General features: G+C 40.8%; 4 non-coding genes across 4 annotated transcripts; all 4 read left to right on the top strand.

The window, feature by feature from the left end:
* The first annotated feature begins 13,700 nt into the window (after positions 1-13,700).
* On the top strand, positions 13,701-13,772 carry Trnaw-cca (transfer RNA tryptophan (anticodon CCA)). The gene has a single exon. It is a non-coding gene; the product is annotated as a tRNA-Trp (tRNA).
* Positions 13,773-14,090: 318 nt separating this feature from the next.
* Trnac-gca (transfer RNA cysteine (anticodon GCA)) lies at positions 14,091-14,162 on the top strand. Its single transcript has one exon. It is a non-coding gene; the product is annotated as a tRNA-Cys (tRNA).
* A 5,865-nt stretch (positions 14,163-20,027) lies between these two features.
* Positions 20,028-20,099, top strand: Trnaw-cca (transfer RNA tryptophan (anticodon CCA)). The gene has a single exon. It is a non-coding gene; the product is annotated as a tRNA-Trp (tRNA).
* A 318-nt stretch (positions 20,100-20,417) lies between these two features.
* On the top strand, positions 20,418-20,489 carry Trnac-gca (transfer RNA cysteine (anticodon GCA)). Its single transcript has one exon. It is a non-coding gene; the product is annotated as a tRNA-Cys (tRNA).
* Positions 20,490-24,192: the final 3,703 nt, after the last annotated feature.

Raw genomic sequence — 24,192 nt, 5'->3', positions numbered from 1 at the left:
CAGCAGCGATGGCGAGGCATTGTAGCATCTGTGACCAGAGAGTATGCGCTTGACCGCGCGAGTGTTGCGAGCGGTTCTCAGTCAGTAGTAGTCTTTGCGAGTTAGTTGTCGCTATGCAGAGTGGCAGTTAGTCTGTCGTTGCGAGTCTGTCAGTTCAGTCGTTGCGAGTCTGTAGCTCTGTCTAGTTGAGAGCAGTACTCAGTCTGTAGTCGTCATGCAGAGCGGTCGGTCAGTAGCAGCAGCCCAGTGCGGTTGTGTGATGTAGGCGGTCGGCAACAATGGTCAAGATGAGGAATAAGGTATACTGTTAATTAATATAATCATTAGATAATGAAAAATTTTATTTATTGTAATTATTCTCCAACAAGTCTCCCAATAATAATTTTTTATTTCAAAAGTATTTTCTCAAAAATTTAATTTTTTATTGAACTCAAGATTTCGTTGCACTTCCCATTTCATTCCACTTCTTTTGAAGAAAAATTCCACTAAAATCACAAAAAAAGAGAATATTATTATTTGCAATGCAGTTCCTCGGAGCGGTGCGCAACAACAAGAGCAGATATGTGACATCTATTTATTCTGAGGTAAGACTTTAATTCTGATTGTTTTACACAGGGCCAAAGACCAATATTTCGGTTTAATTGAGTTTTCTTGTCACTGAATGGACTTTAATTTTTTGAAGGATTTATAATTGAGTCAGATTGCGAATTTCACATTTGTTGCCATTGTCAGTACATTTGATTGTGGGCAAGTTACGCATAGAGTAATGTCCATCAGCATTTCTAATTAGTATCGTCATTTTCTTTTAAAATTTTGTGGGGAGGTTACACTTGGCTCCCATTTCTATTAAGTATTGCTAAATTTTCTTATAAAAATTGCGGTGGGGAGGTTACAAGTTATAGTAGAGGAAATGGCACTAAACAATTCGTCATAGCAGTCGTCATGAGTAGCCGCTGACGTGTAGGTGTCAACAAAATAGTCGTGTAGTGCCTTGATAATCTCTCGCTGGGTGTCGACAGTCGTGCCATCACCGAGTTTCAGGGCCTCAATAAAGGTCCTCCTTCTGTTCTTAGCATGTTTAACAAGGTGGTATAGAGCGGCTGTTTCATCGTCCCTGACCGACTTCACTTTAGATTTGATCTTACGACCTTCCAGTTGCATCCTCTTAAGATTGATTAATTTCGCCTTTATTTTTCGAATGTCGTCTATTCTGGTGTTCGCGGCGTCGGCTCTATCACAGAGGTCGCGTAAGATAGTGTAGTAGAACTCCATCGTCTTCTTTATCGCGGCTGCTCTGTCAATACCGAAGAATATAACAACTTTTCGCAGTTTGGGTTTTGCATGCTGAGTCCACCACGCTATGGTGCTACGAAAGTTTGTGGTAGTGCGCAAGCACTGCTCCCAAGCGCGTCGCACCGCCGCCTCTAGGTCAGCATCCGTTAATAAGGAGACGTTCAAGTTCCATTGATTTTTATACCAACGCGTTGGTTGTGGCAGCAAATTCAGGCACGCAACGACACCACTGTGATCAGAGAAGCTGGACGGTATTGTTTCAATTTGTAACAAGACATGCCCTAAAACGTCGGAAACATAAATCCTGTCAATTCTGCTGCAGGAATTCGCGACGATGTGTGTGAATCGTACCAAGGTCGGGTACCTAATTTCCCACGCGTCTTTCAGTTTGAGGTCGGTCACGAGACGCTTTAATTCAGGCGAATAATTAAAATTCGGGGACTGATCTTTCTGGGATAAAACACAATTAAAATCACCTCCAATGATAACACGTTCGGGATTTTTCCGTAACAAATAGATGATTTGTTCCTTAAAAAAGTTTGCTTGTTCCGCTGTATAGGTACTGCCAGAAGGCGCGTACAAGTTAATGATGGTGACGCCAAAAACGGTGACACCCACACCTCTACCGGAATCTAACTTGTCAACCTGAGTGACGGGAATGCCTTCTCTAAGTAAGATGGCAGTCCCCACGTTCGAGTCGGGGGAAAAATTTGTAATAGCAACAAAACCAGGAAGAGTTAAGTGTGGCATGGCCACTTCCTGCAAAAGAGCGATATCTGTTCCCGACTCATAGAGATATTGTTTTAAGGCACTCAGTTTCACCTCCGACCGGATTTTATTAATATTTAATGTCGTGATCGTATAGGCTTGCGACATAATGACAGTATGTTGGAGAGGCGGAAGGAGCAAATATCTTTAAAGGGCAACATCTTCATGCCATTCCATATTTGTGGCCGGGAAATTCGTGTCTGTGACGTCACTGAGTTGTATTCTTGCGTCTTTGTTCTTACTCTTTTTACGCACAGCATTTACATTAGGTTGCACTCGGATCCTGGGGCGGACACTGTGGAGCACCTCCGCAGCCGGCGGCGTGGGAGGGTCGTGGGTGATGTCAAGCTGCTCTCCCGGCACATCCCTCGAGGGGATCGCACGCGGCGACACCGCCGGCGAGCGTGCAGCTGAAGTATCACTCGCACTATCAGCCTGTTTGGCAACATTCTCTGCCCGCAGCTGTTTGTTGTCACCGACAGACCCGGACAGCTGTGTTTGTATTATTTCCTGGAGTTGTTGACATTCCCCTTGTTGTGAGTCCTGAACCGAAGCGGCTGCCACGTGATGTGTACCGTCGGCGCTCAGAGATGTTTGTATACCACCATCACAGGCCTCTGTGTGTGTACTTCCTGCAGGAATGTGAGCCACACGTACAGGTTGGTCGGCCGGTGTTGGCTGTCGCGGAAGTTCTAAGGCACTAGCCAGCGGTAACTGCTTAACTTCCACGGAAGTATCGGCACTTGAAATTGTGGGAGGAGAAGCGTCCACAATAGCCTCACCGATGGGAGCTTTCGCTTCCGAGCCGGATTCCTGATCGTCCTTTTTCGCGGTCTCATGCGCACTAGAGGTGTCGTTATCAGAGCCACTGCTGTCACAAGTCCTGCGCCTCTTATTGGTCGCGGCATCGAGTTTTGCAGGGGGCAACGCACCTTTTTCTCTCCGAACCAGAACCGGAAACTCCTCAGAGCGAATTTCCTGTTGCTGTTCCGAAGGCATTTCAGAACTAGGGAGCCCAATCTCTGTCATCGGCTTGGCTGCCACTACATCCGCCAAAGTAAGCCTTTTACGCTGCTGGAGGGAATTCTTTAACACAAACATGCGCCTGGGGCAGTCTTGACGCAAGTGACCACTCTCATTACAGATATGACAGGTCGGTGTTTGGCCAATGTAAGTAACGTGAGCCTTATAGTCACAAACAAGTATATGGGATGGAATATTTTGCTTGACATGCATTTCTACAGATCGAACGCCACTGTAACATTGCAACCTATGTTGACTTGACCACCGTTCATGTCGAATCTGTTTAACGTCACCGAATTTGGACAGTACCTCCTTTAGATAACAATTTTCTACTTCAGGGGGTAAGTTGAAAATACGCACGTTCGTGTAGTCTACATCGGCATTGGAAATTAGCACTGTACTTACAGAGTCGTCCCGGTGTCGGAAAATAGCACTTCCTCCGTGCTTCGTCATGATCTTCTCCAGTAATACAGGATTCAGTAATTTAACAAAGAAACAATACTGCTCGGTATCATAATAGGCGGTGTGCACTTGGTCAGATGTAATCCCAATAACATCAACGATCCAATCATGGATCTCCAGTGAACTCGGTTGCACAGATCGGGTGGACTTGTCGAAATCAAAACGGAGTGTACACTTTCGCGGAAATAACCTGGACATTGCAGCAGATAGCGAGCGGTTAACCCGTGAAACACGTATGTAACATAGCAGCGATGGCGAGGCATTGTAGCATCTGTGACCAGAGAGTTTGCGCTTGACCGCGCGAGTGTTGCGAGCGGTTCTCAGTCTGTCAGTAGTCGTTGCGAGTCTGTAGCTCTGTCTAGTTGAGAGAGTACTCTCAGTCAGTAGTCGTCATGCAGAGCGGTCGGTCAGTAGTAGCAGCCCAGTGCGGTTGAGTGATGTAGGCGGTCGGCAACACTGGTCAAGATGCTGAATGAGGTATACTGTTAATTAATATAATCATTAGACAATGTAAAACTTATTTATTGTAATCAATCTCCAACAAGTCCCCCAATAATAATTTTTATTTTTTAAAGCATTTTTTCAAAATTTTAATTTTTTATTGAACTAAACATTTCGTTGCACTTCCCATTTCATTCCACTTCTTTTGAAGAAAAATTTCAGTAAACTCACAGAAAAAAGGAATATTATTATTTGCAATGCAGTTCCTCGAAGCCGTGCGCAGAAATAAGAGCAGAAATTTGACATCCAGTTATTCTGAGGTAAGACTTTAATTCTGATTGTTTTACACAGGGCCAAAGACCGATATTTCGGTTTAATTGAATTTTCTTATCACTGAATGGACTTTAAATTTTTCGTGAGGAATTTATATTTGAGTCAGATTGCGAATTTCACATTTTTGTTGCCATTGTCAGTACATTTCATTGTGGGCAGGTTACGCATAGAGCAATGTCCATTACCATTTCTAATTAGTATCGTCATTTCTTTTAAAATTACGGTGGGGAGGTTACACTTGGCGACACCCAGTCCAGGATCGTATTTCGTTGAGAGTCTTTTGAGGAACAGTCAGATATCTGCTCTTATTTGCTTAGATATAATTAGGATTTGGCGCAACGCTTTTATTAACTTGTGACTTTCTTTCTACAGGTCAACGGCAATTCATTGCTCTGTTGTATTTGTGTGTTGTTTTTGCACTGTGCTTATTGTTTTGTGAATATTTGTGACTTTAGCAAAAATGCCGCGAAAGACGGTGAATAGTGTATCGCGAGGTATTTTGAATGAAACTACCGATTTAAACAGCGTGACCGATAGTAATTGTCACACGCAGTATAATGATGACAATCCTGCGTTCACTAACAATCAGTGCATTCCAACCACTAATGATGACTTTCACCTTAATGATGAACAAACGAACTCAATTGTCTCGTCTGTTAATTTGACGACAATTGATGACGCAGAACGCTCTATTGTAATGAGCGCTGCCCAGCTTAACACACCCGATTCGGGAAACTCAAGTAATGTACAGACGAATTTGTCTAATGAAAATGAACAGGATACTCAAAGTACGATGGATCTATTTAATTCCGAAATAATGTCTGACAGTGTACATTCGACTGACAAACCTTTTTGTAAATCTCAAAATAACCAAATGGTTACAGAAAGCGAAACAATTCCAGATCCACCATTAAACAGCACAGATAACAGAGTAGATAATTTTGGCCGGGATCACATTATAGCAATTTTACGACTAATGACTGAAACACTGGAAAACGATCTCAAACAAAATAAACTAATTAATGAAAGGTATAAACAATCGAATGAAGAACAAGACAACATTAATAAAAAAATCAAACAACTTAGTGATCGGAATGAACAGCTTGAGGAACAGATTGAAGCCATTGCCGCGCATTAATATGATAATAGAGGACAATTACGTGTGGATACTAAGACTTGTGCTAATAACAGTAATGAAAAAGTTGGCACTGTTGCACAAGAATTAAGTAGCACACGTGTAAGCACAACAGAATTACATAAAGACGAAGTTAAAGCAGTCACTGAACAATGTTCAGCAAACGCAACACAGATACACGAAGTTAATGTAGTTACTGAACAATGCCGTAAAAACGCAGTACAGATAAGCGACGAGTTTAATTTAGAGCCACTGGAAGTTTCACACACTCCGAATATGGAAGTTGACGAGAAATTAGCAAGACAGATCAACCAAATTGACGAAAGTGCTACAGTAACAGATTCGAAAACTATTTCAGTCACCAATACGTCACAGAAACCGCCACGTTGCGAGCATTTGTCAGAGTCACGCAACGCGTATAATGTGAACAATTTACAGAGACTACGCGAATTAAAATCCGAAAAGCTATGCGACTTAAAATCTGAAAAGCTACATAACTTGAAGTACGAAATGACACAGACAAACAGATTCACACACAAACCCGAACGTGTTATCAAATTCAGTGACGAGAACGTTGATTATAAGCAATTTGTATTTGTAAGAAAATGTAAAGAATTTAATAATGCCAGAACACAGATACACGATTTGCACTGTATACGACAATTTATTTTTGTACTTTCACCGCTATTACCTGTAATGCAGAAGCTAGCTTTGAACCAGATGCGACAATTTAATTTTGTATTTACAACAGCATTGCCTATAATGCACAAATTTGAATTAGCACGGATACAACAATTTGCCTTTGGAATTTTACCGCTATTGCTTGCAATGCAAAAGCTAAAATTTATTTGCAGTGCGTAATGGACCTCAGGGGATTCATTACGCTTTAATGAATATGTGCCGTAGCGAGCATAGGGCCCCGAGCTGTAGTAGTGCTGTTTCATCTTTAGTTTTCTGCACTGCTGCCTTCTCTTCTACTATCCTTTATATCTATCAAAACAGCTCTTTAACTATTGCTCTACCTAGTATTAAGAAACTAGTAATGAAAACCCGATGTGACAAATTTTTACTGAAAGTGACAACAGTCTTTAGGCACTCCAGAACCAGCGTAATTTTAATAACAAATAAAATCATAATCATCAGTATGTACAAAATTTTCGGCAGTCGCAACCACATTTTTGTAACAATAGATGTTTTTCACTACAATAGCACGAAAGTCAGCCGCTTAGCATACCTAACCAACAATGCAGTCTACAAGGTCAACCAAACTTTAATGTTTCGCCGCGTGTACGTAAAGTCTCAGCTACAACAAATAGTAACGCACGGCAGCAAAGAAATAACTACGTACAGACAACACACTATTTCAACTCGTATCGCAATGCGCCGTATAGAAATTACTATCAGAACAGACGTAAAAAGAATGATGAGCACAATTTTCAGCGTAATTTTAATAACAGTCGATCTTTTCAGCAGTAAGAACATCAGCAACAACACATTATCATGAATGATCCAGACAATAGGTGTCATCGATAGCGTAATACGTCAGTAAGAAATAACAGAACAGTTCATATAGTGGATATGCCACAACATTCGCCCGTAAATAATAACACGTACGATAGATTTTAACCAGATACAGCACAGATTGCATATTACAGAAACGCAAACATTACTTTTGACACGCAGAATTTTGTTCACGAGAATGTTATTTGAAACATGCTTTGTTGAATGCTCCACTGTTATCGCATCCAGATCTTACTAGAAATTTTTCCATTGCCACCGACAGTTCTAACACCGCTTTAGGCGTACACATTTTCCAGGAAATTGAAGAAGATGGCTCTACAGTAATTAAAAACATCGCATTTGCAAGCCGCATTTTGTCACCTGCTGAATGAAATTACTCCGTTACAGAACTGGAGACATTATGTGTTGTATGGGCTTTCATGAGATTTCGGCACTTTCTTTACGGCAGACATACCACCGTCTACACAGACCACAGAGCGATACAATTTTTACTTTCGGCTAAATTCACTCACGACAGGTTAAGTTGATGGAAACTGTATTTACAGGAATTTAATTTTACGATTGTTCACATTCCCGGCACGCAAAATGTTATAGCAGACGCATTATCGCGTTCTCTGAGCAACAATCAGCAAGACGTAGCAACCAACTTCTGCAAAACAAATTTCAGTGTCATGTACATTCAGCAAGTTGCATTTGAAAACTTTATTTCATCGTCATTACAGGACATAGCTAAGGAGCAAAATAAAGACAGCGTGTGGAAAGAAATTAAACACCTTTGGCTAGATAAGAATAATGTTACGATTAGGAACCACTACACAGTACGCAATGACATTCTGTTTCGCCGCTCTCATCCTGACAGCAACAATTGGTTATTATGCATTCCTGACGAACTGGTCAACAAATTAATTTGGTACACTCATTTAAGCTACGCACATTACGGAGCACGAAAATGTTTTCTTATACTGAGACAGAACTGTTATTTTACCAACATGGAAAAACGTATACGACGAGTTTTAGCGTCTTGTAAAATTTGCCAGAAAGCTAAATCAGACACCACTTCACATATTCCTCCTTTATATCCCATTATACCTGTTAAATTAAGACATATGGCCGCTGTAGATATTTTTGGTCCGATTCCGAGAACTAACAGAGGTTTTTGCTACATCTTTGTCGCTGTTGAGCTCACTTCAAAATTTGTTACTTTCACTCCATTACGCAAAGCTACTGCTAAAACTGTTTCGAAGGCATTTGTAAAACATTTTCTATCTCATGTAGGGCATGTGATGAGAGTAATTTCTGACAATGGATCTCAATTTCGTAGTAGCGTATGGACACGCATGTTACGAGCTAGAAACATTTCTCCGATCTATATATCCAAGTACCACGCTTCTTCGAACCCCTGTGAAAGATTAATGAAGGAAATTGGTAAACTGTGTAGAATATACTGCCACAAAAGACATATTGATTGGGATACACTCATACTCTCATTCCAAGATGTAATTAATTCCATACCAAATGAATCCACTATGCTATCTCCGTCTGTTATACTGAAAAACGTTGAACCACCAAACAAAATTAAAGAATTAGTAAAATTCCCCAAAAGTCGTCGCCTACGACACCACGAAATAATTGACATTGCGCTGAACAACATCAAACGTGCCGCAGAGCGCCGGAGAAGACAGCAAAAACAGGTTTGTACACGCCGCGACTTTCACGTTGGACAGAAGATATTAGTACGTACACACTATTTATCCAGTAAATTAAAAGGTAAGTGCAGTAAATTTGAACTTCTATACGCAGGTCCATATCGTATTCGCAGCATCCCTCACCCCAATGTTGTACACGTCGAAACTCTGAGAACCAGAAAATCGAAAGGCAATCACCATATCTCAAACATTAAACCGTTTATTGAGTGAAACCACTGTATGATTCAACACACTATGATGTCATTTACTAATGCAATTAATTCACCTGACTAATTACTGATGATTATCGTATTTTTTCTTGGCAAGTGCCCGGCAAGGTAAGGTTAGCAGGTCGCTTTTCTTGTCGTTACACATCAGACCGTGCACATTTTCCACTTTTTTGTGTATATGATTGTACTCCAGTTTTGTTTGCATGTATTGTGAAATAGTTAAGATATAACACACACCAGTCGACTTTGACATTTTTTTGCCTTATGACATCTCAACATCGTGACTGTTTTACATTTTTTTTTTGCTGCTGCATTGTATTATTCTGTGTATATTTTTGCATTTGAACACTGTCAATGTTTTTGACATATTACGTTTTCTGTCATGTTATGCTGTATGGTTAATTATGTCACCATAAACCAGTCATTATCTAGTGGGTATATGATTTAAATGAAGGACATTAATCTTTGTTCATCAATTTCAGAAAGGAATGATGATTCTAAGAAATAAATTTAACATAAATGGGAATTTCACCTACGGAATAAACGAAAGGAGATGCAATAACTTTATGAGGAAGAGTAAATGGATCAGGATTGGCAGGCATTAACAAGAATATACTATACTCATCACAGAATAGCAGTCTTAACTAATTTTTTCTTTCAGAATACAAGGTAATTGATGCAGGCTGTCAGACTGAACTACACATCTTAGTTTTAGTGATGAAATATGCTAGAGATAAGGAATAGTTGTATAATGAGTAATGAAGTGATTTTTTTTGCAGATGGCAATGAATACTGATGAATAATGATGAAGGATATGGTATTATGAATAATGAAGTTTTTCTTTACAGGTGATGATAATAATGAAGTTATGATAATGTGGATAATGAAGTGATTGATAATGAAGTTTTTTCTTTACAGATGAGGATAATGTTGGAGTTTTATATTTATGCTATGTAGTTATTTAAGTATTTGTTGCAGTTTGTTTTGACAGCAGGTGTTACATTGCATAGTAGGATGACGGAAAGTTTTGGAAAGGACAGCTATGGAACACATTTTATACACATTTCACTACCTGTTAATTCGAAGTTCACTACTTTTCAGCATAGTGTGCGTTTCTTCTTTCAGGTTAATAATCCATTTTGTAATTTTTCCAGGAGAAGTTTTTCATGATACTTACTAAACCTGTTACTTATTATACCTGTTCTGGTACTTGCATTTTTTTTGTATTTTACCCATTTCTGTTTATCATTTATAAATGTGATCACATGTACTGCCTTGTTACATAATCTTGCTACAGCTGACTCATGACGAATGACGTTACCTATCCTCATTTGCAGCAATAGGTCAAAAGCAAATAGTGTTATGCCTCACCAATTAACTATCGAACCCAACGCAATGCATTGCTAAAAGAGGTATTACCAGTCCCACATAATGTCACTAGTTTATGATAATTCTGAATAATACTGATCAACTCTGAATAGTATGTCACTTGAGTAATGACTTCCTAACGAGACAAAAAAAATATATATATAAAATAATGCTTTGTCACTAGCTAATAACTGCCACTGTTTATTGTAATGAGACTACTTATAATGCCCATGATTATTAATGATTTGACTGTAATTAACTGATTTTAAATAATGACTTCGTAATAATCTGAATAATACTGAATGATGATTCTATTCAATACTTGCTGGCCACTGAGTGCCAATAATTAATGTCACTTGAAGAATTGTTATTAATTATGCCATTAATTAGCCCTTTTTTTCCCATGTTGAGTTTTCATGTTTTGGTTAATGGCCAATGAGTGCCAATAGTTTGTATCACTCACTGTATTATGTTAATGCTAGGCCAATAATTGACTCTCCTTTTCAACTAAGACTTCTGATGAACATTATTCTGTCATACTAAATATACTTTGTAACTGGCCAAGGACCGCCACTGTTTATTGTAATACGATTACCCATGATGCCAGCTAGTGAATCTTAATAGATTGGAATGACACATAATTAATTAACTATGGTACTGTTTAATAATGCTTTGTAATTAGGAGAAGACTAATGATTCTTACTATATTAGAATGACAAATGATTAATTAACGACAAATGATTAATTAACTGTAATTAGACAAATGATTAATTAACTGTAATTAGACAAATGAATAATTAACTGTAATTAGACAAATGATTAATTAAGACAAATGATTAATTAACTGTAATTAGACAAATGATTAATTAACGACAAATGATTAATTAACTGTAATTAGGAAAAGGCTAATGATTATTATTGGAATGACAAATGATTAATTAACTGTAATTAGGAGAAGGTTAATGATTCTTAATTATACTCTGTAACTGAAAAGAATGCGATTATTTTATAATGCTTTGTAACCAGGAAAAGAAGGCTACTTGATTCTATGTAAAACAATTAATGAACATTCTTCTGTAATACTACATACTTGGTACAGAAATGTTCAATAACTGGGCTATGAATGCCACAAACTGCTAATTAAGTCTGTAATTGTCAATATTATGTGACTTGATGTCCTTCATCTCATAAGCTGACTACCCTAAATTACTGCAATGTCCATTTGTCCTGTTTATCCTAGTGATCATGGAGCACTATATTTGGTTTTTGCACTAATTCTACGTTGGTGTGCCTTGTAAGAGCGTGGTGTTGACACGACATGCTGTCCACCACCGTGAGCAATGAAGACGTTATTATGGTCCCACTGTTTGGTGTACCTAATGTACTGCCAAAATGAAAACATGGAACATTACTTCGACAGTTCAGTGTCTTGGCTACACTGATAAATTCTGATGGGAAAAGAACTTCAAGTTGTGTCACTTGGTGTTGTACTTCTGTGGAAAGATATGGACTTTCAGAACAGCTGTGTGCAATCTAAAGTGCTACAACCATGATGCAATCCTTCCCTTTCCTATCCTAATTCTTGTCACATAATGAAAATCATTTTTTTGGTATCATCATTTCTGTTCGTAGGTTATACATTTTTTTCGATTCGCTGAACTCCAGTGCGAGTACACTTATGTCACTGGTCGACATGATGTTTGCCATTATGTTTATTTGTTGTGAAAATGCTAAAGACATTTTTCAGTGCATGTGCACTTTGGACATGATTTTCTTGCCATTATGTTTATTTATTGCGAAAATGCTAAAGACATTTTTCGATTTGTTCTGAAGTACAGTATATGTACACTCTTGTCTTTTATATTGTATATACATTTTTTTATTTTCTGAACTACAGTGCATGTGCACTTATGTTAGGTGTTAATATGTTTTTTACTGAACTTCAGTGCCTGTGCACTTTTCTCATTTTTCCATATGATTTGTATAACTTTTATGATTTCCTGATATGTTCATTAAGTACACTCATGTCACTTGTCAACATAATATTTTGCCAGTCTGTTTATTTGTTCTGAATATGCTAAAGAATTTTTTCAGTGCCTGTGCACTTTGTTATCTGTCAAAAAATTTGTATATACATTTTTCTGATTTGCTACTATGTTTTGTATTCACATTTTGTCTTTGTCTGATATATTTTGTACTTAGTGCGTGTGCACAACATTTAAATATTCTGTAAGTTGTAGGATTTTGTTAATTAAAGAAAAATTTTGCCGCGCTTGGCAAGTCCAAATGACTCACCATCGCTGCCAAATTTTTGCCCCCCCAGTGGAGGGTTATGAAACACGTATGTAACATAGCAGCGATGGCGAGGCATTGTAGCATCTGTGACCAGAGAGTTTGCGCTTGACCGCGCGAGTGTTGCGAGCGGTTCTCAGTCTGTCAGTAGTCGTTGCGAGTCTGTCAGTAGTCGTTGCGAGTCTGTAGCTCTGTCTAGTTGAGAGAGTACTCTCAGTCAGTAGTTGTCATGCAGAGCGGTCGGTCAGTAGTAGCAGCCCAGTGCGGTTGTGTGATGTAGGCGGTCGGCAACACTGGTCAAGATGCTGAATGAGGTATACTGTTAATTAATATAATCATTAGACAATGTAAAACTTATTTATTGTAATCAATCTCCAACAAGTCCCCCAATAATAATTTTTATTTTTTAAAGCATTTTTTCAAAATTTTAATTTTTTATTGAACTAAAGATTTCGCTGCACTTCCCATTTCATTCCACTTCTTTTGAAGAAAAATTTCAGTAAATTCACAGAAAAAAGGAATATTATTATTTGCAATGCAGTTCCTCGAAGCCGTGCGCAGAAATAAGAGCAGAAATTTGACATCCAGTTATTCTGAGGTAAGACTTTAATTCTGATTGTTTTACACAGGGCCAAAGACCGATATTTCGGTTTAATTGAATTTTCTTATCACTGAATGGACTTTAATTTTTTTGTGAAGAATTTATATTTGAGTCAGATTGCGAATTTCACATTTTTGTTGCCATTGTCAGTACATTTCATTGTGGGCAGGTTACGCTTAGAGCAATGTCCATTAGCATTTCTAATTAGTATCGTCTTTTCTTTTAAAATTACGGTGGGGAGGTTACACCCGCTACAATAAGACCGCAACAAAAATACAAATCCAAAACGATATAAACTGCAGAATAACACAACACTTGCAAACAGAAATATGAGTGTAAACACGCCTTGTGAACACGCGACGGAGCGGAGCACTGATACGTCCGACCGGCACGATGTCGCAAGCGCGACTCTTCCACTGAGATAACCCCCGCCAGAGCAAGTACATCTGGGACGAGTGTCTCGTGGATCCTACTGTCATTATTTCTTAGGTTTGAACGGTACAGTAAGTGTTCGAGGAACCTATTCATGACAAGACCTAAGCAGCGTCGACTCCGTGGCGCAACGGTAGCGCGTCTGACTCCAGATCAGAAGGTTGCGTGTTCAAATCACGTCGGGGTCACAATGAAATTTTCGTTTACGAAAGCCATAGGCGAGTATGTCAGTTTAATCAGATACCAAACGATTACGGAGAACGGACGAACAGAACTTGCTTGAAAAAAGCTACTAGTGCAATTTTCGCGTTCTGACATTAAGGTGAAGGCGCCGACTCGCACTTTCTCCAGGCGCGAAGTGTCTAGTATTTTTGATATTTATATCGTTTAATGCTAATATATAACTGAGAGATAATGATTACGCAATATTTTGCTTGATTAGACGTCTTTAGCCAGGCAGAGTATAATATTGTTCCTTAAGTTATGGGAACAGAAAGATCGTGAAAGGGGGTATAGCTCAGTCGTAGAGCATTCGACTGCAGATCGAGAGGTCCCCGGTTCAATCCCGGGTGCCCCCTTCATTTTTCAGTATCTCGAAAAAAACAAATGACGATTGTCGCGGTGAGTTGCAAATACATGTTTGAGATGCACCCTGCACGCCATATCGAAGGCTTTGGAGCAACATTTCAATGGGGGGGATCGCAGCCCAGGGTCTTGCAGGTCATCGTCCTCCCGCCATGAGGTCGAACTGTACGAAATCCACTTGCTTGGGGGAAGAATCTTGTACACTGAATTTTGTAGAATATGATGATAGGCAAAAGTTTTCATGTACTGCTGCACGGAGAAACAAAAATTGGAGGAGCTGGGATTTGAACCCAGGACTTTCTGCATGCGAAGCAGACACTCTACCTCTTTTTTTTTTTTTTTTTTTTTTTTTTTTCTTTTAGGGCCTTCCATCTCCCCTTCTAGCCCTTCCATTCGCTCTCCTTCATGCGCCTTCTTCGGCGAGCTTCATTGCTAAAATCAAATTAAATGCTCCTGCTCACGTAAGGGAATCCATACCAAACGTGGTGAGAAAAGTAAATTTCTGCATCCAAATGAACGTATTCTGTGATGTTGGATGGTTTTCATAATGAGGGAACTTGATCTGTTGAAAAATGGGGATAAAGAAAGAAAAATTAAGTGGAAAACTGAAAAACGTAGACTTCTTAAGGACACACACAATACATGACACTGATCTCAGATTATAGTCACAGTATATCATTCAACACATCATCCAATACCTTCCTTTTGAAAGAGTATTTGTAGCATATTTCCAAAATGCTTGGTGTGGTTCCGTTGGGCGCGTAGCTTGTAATATTCCTCCGCGATGTAGCAGTTGTAGTCCTCAATGGTGGCCGTGGTCGTTTTGTGGATGACAAAGTGAACAAAATTGCCGTATAGCCACAGTATGGTATTATTTTTCTGACGCGGAAAATACATCACTTCCGGGGCCGAGAGTTCGGTGGTGGTGATGAATCTACCATCATTGCGCCTGAGGAATGCGACCTGCTGCTTAATGTGGTTCCATATGGTATTGTATCCTTGACAAGTAAACCTGTGAACTGTCGTATCCACATATCCACAACGGCGACACATGGGAGTATCATGAAGGCCTATAGCATGGAGCCTCTCATTGTTGGCGATGATATCGTTAACCACTTGATACCATGTCGACCGTACTGACATGCTTAAGACTTTATTATGAATATTCTTCCAAACAGTATTCCAATCTTTGGATGGATATTTTTTCTCGATTCGATTCCTGACTGAACAGCGCCATGGAATAGAAGTAGCAGATGACGTGGCGCTACGGCTGGGTGTCAGATGTATACTCTCTTTGTAACTGATCTCAGTGAAGTAAAGTCTGACATGGTGCAGCTTAAAATGAATCGGAGCCACATTGACAGGAGCATCTAAACTCTGAGGTTCAGTCAGATGAAACAGTTGCGTCGTAATACTGTCGGGGTACTTACGGAGATGTTCTCGAGTACGCTTGATAAATAAAGTCACTGTCTTTTGACGAATATCTGTGAGTCCGAGGCCACCGGCGACCGGAGGTAAGGTCACTGTACGAGCTGCCACTTTAAAAATACAGCCTCTCCATAACAGCTGACAAACTGCCCTCGTAATATTTTTGGCGATGCCCAAGGGAATAGGTAGACATTGCCCCAGGTAAATCGCTTTTGACAGGATCACACAGTTAATCAGTTGTACGCTTTGCATTAAATTGAGGTCCCTATTTCGATGCTCTATTAATGAGCCTCTGATGTTGGTAAGTATGTTCTTCCAGTTAACGGAAGCCATCTTGAGCGGGCAGCTAGAAAATGTGACACCGAGAGACTTATGTTGGTTCGTGGAAGTGATCCAATCTAAGTCTGCGTTCGCATAACCATTGAGGCTGAGCATAGAGCTTTTCGTGTTATTCACAGCAGCACCAGTAGCACCACAATAAACGTGTAAGGCGGTCTTAAGAGTTTGAACATCGTCGTCACTCCGAACTATGACCCCTAAATCATCTGCATACACATTGGTTACTTTCTTTACCGACCTAATCGTGATCCCTTCCAAGAGAACGTTTAAATGTCGGACAAGAGGTTCCAGAGCTATGACATAGAGCAGCATGGAGAGTGGGCTTCCTTGCGGGAATCCACGACAAATATTTATGGCTCTCGTGCATTGACCGTTGACAAGTACTTTTGCCGTCATCCCAGTAATCATACTTTGCAAAGACTTCAAGCACCGTCCCCCAAAACCCAGGGCCGACATTGTTTTAAAAAGATAACGATGATCAATCCAGTCAAAAGCATTTGCAAAATCAATAAAGCATAGAGCACCTTGAAGTTAAGCTGCCGAAAAAATGGAAATCACATCACGATATTCACTGACCGTTTTGATGATACTTCTATGCGGAAGGGCCGTTTGGTCCTGCGCAATGACACGTTGTAGGACTGGAGTCAGTCGCAATTTCAGTGCACGGGCAACAATTTTATAGTCTCCATTTAATAAACATATAGGTCGCAGACGACGGACATCCTTCATTCCTCGCCCCTTGGGTACCATCACAAAGACACCCTCTTTAAACTCCGAGGGTATGGAGATACCGTTGATGACTTCATTGATGATGGCGGTGAGCACATCGCCTAGAACATTCCAAAACCTGTAGTAAAATTCGACTGGTAAACCATCCGGCCCAGGCGTCTTGTTTACCGGAGAAGTTTTGACGATATCCAAAACATCATCACTAGTAAATATGTCCAATAACGCCCTATTCTCGTCCTCAGTAACTATCGAGACTGTGCCGTGAAGTAACGTCGCCACAGACTGTTCATTGACGTCAGGGGCAGTATATAAACTCGTAAAAAAGCGATGGATTTCGTTAATGATATCACGTTGTTCATGGAGCACATCGTTATTCACATCGCGCAGGGTGTTGATAAAACTATTCCTTCTATTCTTTGCATGCCGGAGGAGATGATACAAAGAGGCAGTTTCATCTTCGACAGTGGAATGTGATCTTGACTTTACCTTCAAACCATCAAGTTGTCGTCGTTTCAGTTGGGTTAAAATCGCCTTAATTTTCTTTATTTGCATGAAATGGTCAGCAGACAAAACGGGACGATCATACAGTTCTCGCAAACAGGTATAATAAAATTCAATAGTGTCTTTCCGAAGTTGAGCCCGTGCCTTGCCATAGTCGATCAAAGTCATCCTCAGCTTCCTTTTAGCGTAGTTGGTCCACCACTCAATGGTGGAAACGTATCTGGGGCGCGCTCTGAGGCACATATTCCAGGTCACTTGGATGGATTCATTTAAGTCTGTTTCGTGAAGAAGACTGACATTCAATTTCCAAAGACCGCGTCCCCAATAGGTCGTTTGCCGGGCAAGATGTATGCTACAACGAACTCCACAGTGATCAGAAAAACTGGTGGGAATCGTGTCTATTGAAGATGCACACTGCATTAAACTATCGGATATATAAATTCTGTCAATTCTACTGGCCGCCAAGTTCGTCATATATGTAAACTTAACAGCTGTGGGGTGAAATAATTCCCATGCGTCTGTAAGACGTAAGGCTGTGACACAATCTTTCAGTGCTTGAGAGAAGTTAAAGTTCGGTTTTTGATCTTTTGACTTCAGTACACAGTTCCAGTCGCAGCTATAATGATATTTTCTGAATGGTCGTTTAATAAGTGAACCATTTCACCGGTGAAAAAAGTTGTCCTGGCCGCTCGGGAGCTGCTACCAGAGGGGGCATAGACATTAACAACCGTCGTATTAAAGATTTTACAAGAGATTCCGCGACCGGATTCTAGAAGACACAAAGGCTCCGCCGGTATACCATGTTTCACCAAAATAGCCGTTCCACATTCATTTTCGAAAGCAACATTTAAAATTTCAGTAAACCCCGGGAAATTAAATTCACTGACCATTACCTCCTGCAAGAGAGCAATATCGGTACCCGAATTATACAAAAAATCTTTCAAAGCCGCCAATTTTGGTGGACTCCTAATCCTGTTAATATTCAAAGTCATTATATTGTAAGTCTGTGACATTCTCTGTAAACGTCGTTCCATTTAGGAAGAGAAAACAAATGGACACACCAACATAAAAACCAGTGTAACGTTCAACAAAATCGTCCTGTTAATATCTGTGGACAAATGAGGCATTTCATTTTAGCGCAGCGATCCAGGGTGCCCTGCAAGGAGACTGTCGTCAACTGGTATGCTATCAATGATCATCGGCAGCGTATCAACTGCCGTCGTTGCTCATGGTGCACAGTCATCTTCCTTGTCCGTCGCCCAGTCCAACCTAGGGGAAGACCGATCCGTGCTACATTCACGAGATGGCCGTCTGGGTGGACCATCATTGGGAGCCGCCAAGCCTTCTTGACACTCTATCCCTCCTCTAGACCTGTGTGTTACAGGGTTTCTACCATCTTCCCTATCTGGACTATACGTTGAACTATCTGAAATATCCTTATTTTCCTCTGGTCCATCATTGCTTTGGTCATCGTCCATCTTCGTAATCTGACGCAACTTTTCCCTGGTTTTTGGGACCTCGTGCGCCGCCGCCGGATGGGCAATCCGCCTCTTCTTGTTTTTTCGCGATCTAGGCGGGGAAGAGACCATATCTTGCACGTCATCCGGTGGGGAGTGAGGCAGAGTAACTCCGACAGTGGCTGAGTATTCCAACTCCTGGAGCACCGTCGCATCAGTTCGACGCTGGGGAGTATCAGTCGAAACCTCTGGGTTAACTGGCACTTCGTTTTGTAGCCGGGATAAAGCAGGTTCGCCCTGGTCAGAGACCGTGGAATCGTGAAGGGGAACTGCTTGAGAGACAGTGTCGGTACCCGTCGCTTGGATGACACTTGTCGCAACGGGAGGGGACGGTGGAGCGGTGACAGCCGCAGCCGCATACGAGAGCGGTATATTTACAACTCCAGGTGATCGCGTGACGCTATCTCCGGGTGGTAACTGCGCGATCCGACGCCGCGAGCACTCGGCGCGAATGTGCTCCGTCGAGTTACATATAGAACAAGTTCGTGGCTGTCCATCATAAATTACTAAAGCACGATACCCGGATACACTGATGAAGGACGGGATGTGCTTCAGCAAATCAATGCGAACCTGCCTCACGCCGTTCAGTACAGGCAACGGATAATCATTTCCCCACTTTTCTTCGTGAACAGAAAGGACACGTCCATATGCACGTAAAACCACGCTCACATGATCACAAGGGATTTCGAAAGGAAGTTCAAATATCCGCACCGTACGCAAACCAAGTCCACCAAAAGAGACGTGAACTTCGGTAACACTCCCATCAGAACGTGTAAATCTCATAACACCACCACTTTCTTCAACGATACGACTACAGATATCAGAATCCTTCAATTTAACAAATCCGACTGTTGCAAGGTGCGACAAATGTATTCCAGTAATAGCATCGGAAGGAATCTTGACTTGTTCAATCACAAAATATTGAAATTCCAGGGCAGACGGTTTAACACATCCACGTTCAAAAGTAAACTTAAGAGTATCTCTTCTAGAAATCAAAGCCATCTTCAAACTGGCACCATTACACAAACATCAACACGAGCACCCAGACAGCACAAACGAATGTATTGATAACGGAACGAAAAATCAACTAATAACAAGATAATCAACACAATATGGCGTCACAAGCAGCAGCAAACTTGCCTTGCCCTGAGCAGCGACGGAGCACAGCGTAAACACGGCCGCTCTCCACGACGGCTCAAGCCGGAATACCCATGAGTTACACCCCCGCCAGAGCAAGTACATCTGGGACGAGTGTCTCGTGGATCCTACTGTCATTATTTCTTAGGTTTGAACGGTACAGTAAGTGTTCGAGGAACCTATTCATGACAAGACCTAAGCAGCGTCGACTCCGTGGCGCAACGGTAGCGCGTCTGACTCCAGATCAGCAGGTTGCGTGTTCAAATCACGTCGGGGTCACAATGAAATTTTCGTTTACGAAAGCCATAGGCGAGTATGTCAGTTTAATCAGATACCAAACGATTACGGAGAACGGACGAACAGAACTTGCTTGAAAAAAGCTACTAGTGCAATTTTCGCGTTCTGACATTAAGGTGAAGGCGCCGACTCGCACTTTCTCCAGGCGCGAAGTGTCTAGTATTTTTGATATTTATATCGTTTAATGCTAATATATAACTGAGAGATAATGATTACGCAATATTTTGCTTGATTAGACGTCTTTAGCCAGGCAGAGTATAATGTTGTTCCTTAAGTTATGGGAACAGAAAGATCGCGAAAGGGTGTATAGCTCAGTCGTAGAGCATTCGACTGCAGATCGAGAGGTCCCCGGTTCAATCCCGGGTGCCCTCTTCATTTTTCAGTATCTCGAAAAAAACAAATGACGATTGTCGCGGTGAGTTGCAAATACATGTTTGAGATGCAGCCTGCACGCCATATCGAAGGCTTTGGAGCAACATTTCAATGGGGGGGATCGCAGCCCAGGGTCTTGCAGGTCATCGTCCTCCCGCCATGAGGTCGAACTGTACGAAATCCACTTGCTTGGGGGAAGAATCTTGTACACTGAATTTTGTAGAATATGATAATAGGCAAAAGTTTTCATGTACTGCTGCACGGAGAAACAAAAATTGGAGGAGCTGGGATTTGAACCCAGGACTTTCTGCATGCGAAGCAGACACTCTACCACTTTTTTTTTTTTTTTTTTTTTTTTGGCAATCGCCGTGCCATGTATTTCCACTGCTCTCCCACTGGAAGCGTCCCTTTAGGCCATCCACAGCAAGAAAAAGCCGTGCCCGCCGCACGGTAGCGACGCCACTTGTCTGTAGCTGTCGCAGTTAAGGAGACAGCGTCAAGAGACGTTTTCGTGCCGTGACCGGGTTTCGAACCTGGGCTTTCCGTAACCACTAAATTATCGTAGCTGTAACTGTCAGGCGGAGCTAGAATGCTCCACGTGTCAAACATATGTGAGCTCAAGGAGGTTACACTTGAAGAAAAAGCGGCAGGTTAACGCGATCACAGCAAAACCCCCGACAGCTACAGGACTCGAAACCGCGCCTACAGAGAGACTGGTGCCTTAAACCAGCGCCTTAAAGGGCTTTTTTTTTTTTTTGCCTTATCCATTTTTTTTACCACTTTTTTTTCCTTAACCACTTTTTTTTTTGAAATTTTTTTATAAGTAATAGGCAGAAGGAGGCAAAGTGGGCAGGGGTCAAGAATAATCTGAGGCCTGGCCACAATGTCTCCACCATACCCATCACTGATTTTCGACCTTGTCGCTCCTATGATCCAAAAATACAACTGCCCACTTTAGCAAATTTATTTTTTTGTTTTTTTAATTTTTTTTATTTTTTTTGTTTTTAATTTTTTCTAATTAGTATTTCCTCTTTTTTATGGTTTTTTATATTATCATGATTAAATGAAAGGAATTCGTTCGTGAAATAAGTAATGGCTCTCCATGTGCATAAAATGAAAAATATAACTCAATCTTCTACTTGTTGTTCCTGCCTTCATTTTTTGTTTAATTTTTTTAAATTTTTTATTTGTTGTCGTTTTTGACCATTTTGTCATAGTGGAAAATCAACAAAAATGAAAGTATAAGAAATGAAACAGACAATAATTCTGCACATAGTAATATAGTCACTCAATACTATGTGCTTTAGGTTGATGGTGTTTAGCCTATCCCCATTCTATCAAATATAATTTGTAGCATATTACCATATTTCTTCTTGTGGTCTGCATACGTACGTATTTTGTGGTATTTGCACTGTAAGTATATCTTGAAATCTGTAACGGTGTCAGTTCCAGCGTCATGAGTTACGTAAGTTACATAATTTCCTAGGAGCCAATAGACGGCATTATTCTTCGTCTCTGGAAAATAACGGTCTTGTGGTCTGTGCAGCACTGACAGCGAGATGTACTGAGGTGAAGACCTTGTAATGAGAGCTATTTGCACTTTGAGCCAATTCCAGATATGTATATTGCCGCCACAAGTGTATCGATGGATAATTGTGTCCACTAGTCGACGTCGTTGACATAGATTGGTGTCACTGAGGCCAATTTCATATAATCTTTCGTTGGTGCTAATGATATTATTAACGGCTTTGTACCATGCTCTTCTTATGTCAGATGATAAAACTTTTAAATTGATGTTTTGCCAGATAGCAGTCCAGTGTATGTGAGGAAACTGTCTCTCTACTTTAGTCTTTCCTTCACACGTCTCCCAGACCCGCATAATATCTCTTGACGTTAGCTGACGTAGCCGTGTAACTTCGTCCCTCAAGTAGCTAAGTTCAATATAAAAGGCTCGCACGTGCTGGAGACGATTGTTAATTTTTTGCACATCAATAGGAGGCTGCAGGCTGCGAGGTTTTAGAATTTGAAAAAGTCGGCTTGAAATACTTTCCGGTACTTCTCTAATGATAGTTAATTGCCTTTTGACGAAGAGTGCAGAGGCTTTGTTGGTAATATTGATGAGACCTAAACCACCATTTCGGGGATGTAAGGTAGCCACTTTGGCGGTTACTCGAAACAGTTCTCCTTTCCACAGAAAATTTGTGATTCTGGACGTTATGTTCTTGGCTATCATTTTGGGTAGTGGAAAGAGCTGAGCGGTGTGGTATGCTGTAGCTAAGATACACGTGTTGATGTACTTAATCCTCTGAATCTGATTCATATTCCGTGATAAATTTTCCATTATAGCACCCTGCACTTTCCGTGCCGCAGCTTTCCAATTCAACGCAGTCATTTTCATTGGGCATGCGGTCAATGTGACACCAAGCGTCGTATGCTGCCTGACCAACTTTGCCCACTCTACGTTTATGTGCTCAAAACCCCTAAGATGTAAAATTTTGCTTTTCTTTTCATTTGAATTTGCCCCAGACGCACTGCAGTAAGTCTGAATCACTGCAGCTAACGTAGCTACATCGTCATTATTTCTGATTATGACGCCTACATCATCAGCATAAGCTTTTATAGCTGTTTTGCACCCTGACAGTGTTATACCTGTTAATTTATCGTGAATACGTTTAAGAAATGGGTCCAGTGAAATGGCAAATAGTGACATAGAAAGGGGGCTTCCCTGAGGAACACCGCGTCGTATTTGGAATTTTCTCGTAACCTGACTGTTAACTGCTATGCATGCGTTTATTCCTGTCGCCACGTTTTTTATTACGTTTAAGGCTCGTTCCTGGAAACCGAGCTTTTTTAACGTCTTGAAAAGGTAGATATGATTCACGAGATCAAATGCTTTATGAAAATCCAGGAAAACCAGGGCACATTTGATGTTAGTGACGGAAGTGATTGCAATTATATCCCGAAATTCCGCTAAATTGTGAAACAGAGTTTTACCTGCAATGCAGTGTTGATACGGACTAATCATTCTACTTGCTAAGGATGAAATTTTCTTGTTGAGAATTCTTGCTATTATTTTATAGTCCGCATTGAGCAACGAAATCGGTCGGAAGTTAGTAAGATCTTTGTGTCCTTTAGTTTTGGGGATAAGGACTATTTTACTTTCTTTAAATTCAGAGGGTATCATTGCGCCCTGAAGAACTTCATTTACAATCACTGTAATTGTCCCTCCCACTATCGGCCAATAGCGGACGTAAAATTCTGCAGGTAGACCATCAGGCCCTGGGGATTTTTTCAGAGGGGAGGTACACAGAGTCACATAAACGTCCTCATTACAGACGTGCGACAGGAAGGTAACGTTGTCATCATCCGTCAGCTGTGGCACAAGAAAGTCGAGGAAATCATCAATAGATTCCTCGCAGCTGGAATTTTCGGAATATAAGTTATCGAAGTAGCGATAGATCTCATTCAAAATCTCTTTCTGTGTCCTAAGACTTGTACCATTCGTCGTCCGTAATTCGTCGATAAGCATTGTTCTTCTGTTTTGAGCGTGCTTCAGAAGGTGGTATAGGGAAGTTGTTTCGTCCTCTGAGACAGATTTCGCCTTGGATTTTATTTTAAGTCCTTCCAGTTGATGCCTCTTAATGCTGAGTAATTTAGCCTTAATTTTTTTGATATCTGTCAGGCGAAGATGTGAACCAGATGT

Source organism: Schistocerca serialis, chromosome 4 (genome assembly GCF_023864345.2).
Source record: "Schistocerca serialis cubense isolate TAMUIC-IGC-003099 chromosome 4, iqSchSeri2.2, whole genome shotgun sequence".
NCBI lineage: Eukaryota > Metazoa > Arthropoda > Insecta > Orthoptera > Acrididae > Schistocerca > Schistocerca serialis.
Note: the sequence above shows the minus strand (reverse complement) of the source record. Positions and strands in the feature narration are given on the sequence as shown.